We start from the raw sequence: 875 nt of genomic DNA, 5'->3' as shown, positions 1-875 counted from the left end.
GGTATCACATTGAATTTGTAGATAGCCTTGGGAAGTATTTCCAATCTAGGAGCATGGGAGTTTTTGCCACTTTCTAAGTTCTGTTTTGATTTCCTTTTTCAGGTTTTTAAAGTTTTCATCATAGAGGTCCTTCACTTCTTTGCTTAATTCCAAGGTATTTTATTTTTTGTGGGGCTATTACAAATGGAGTTGCTTGCCTAATTTCAGCCACACTTTTCTCATTGTTGGCATACAGAAAAGCCATTGATTTTTGAGGATTAATTTTATACCCTGCTACTTTGCCAAAGTTTTGAATCAGCTTGAGTAATTTGAGAGTGGAGTCTGTGGGATTCTTTAAATACAAGATCACGAAAAATATGGAACGCTTCACAAATTTGCGTGTCATCCTTGCGCAGGGGCCATGCTAATCTTCTCTGTATCGTTCCAATATTAGTACATGTGCTGCCGAAGCGAGCACTGTGTTTTAAATTATTAAGTGTTCCACTATTAACAGTCAGATCTCTCCCTCATCAAAGTTTGTTATATTTGTCCTGTGAATGGGTAACTTATTTGATCTTCAGGTCCAATGTTGGATGTTTTCTGAAGCACTGGAATGTTCTAGAAAAATCCTCACAGAGCAGAATTGTTATCCATGAAGATGATGAGACTAGACATGAGAAAAACCAAAAATCAGATATCGCCCTTGAAATGGGGCTTTTAGTTTTTAAAGTTTTCTATCAGAGACCGAGAATTCTTTGGAAATCTGTCCCTCAGCTTTTCTGACTAGTGTTTCCAAAGGAAAAAAAAAGCCCTCTTTAACCATGTGTTAGTTTCTTTGAGATCATAAATTGAAGAGATTTCATACTATTTATTACATTCAGTCTTTCATTCATGAA

The 875-nt window shown here is 36.1% G+C and overlaps 1 non-coding gene across 1 annotated transcript; it reads right to left on the bottom strand.

Moving 5' to 3' along the window:
- Window positions 1-350: 350 nt before the first annotated feature.
- LOC122118001 lies at window positions 351-457 on the bottom strand. The gene has a single exon (XR_006149281.1). It is a non-coding gene; the product is annotated as a U6 spliceosomal RNA (small nuclear RNA).
- Between the last annotated feature and the right edge of the window lie 418 nt (window positions 458-875).

The sequence above is a fragment of the Dipodomys spectabilis genome, unplaced genomic scaffold, assembly GCF_019054845.1.
Source record: "Dipodomys spectabilis isolate Male_0828 unplaced genomic scaffold, ASM1905484v1 ptg000146l, whole genome shotgun sequence".
NCBI classification, from domain to species: Eukaryota; Metazoa; Chordata; class Mammalia; order Rodentia; family Heteromyidae; genus Dipodomys; species Dipodomys spectabilis.
This window is presented reverse-complemented; position numbering and strand designations above follow the sequence as displayed.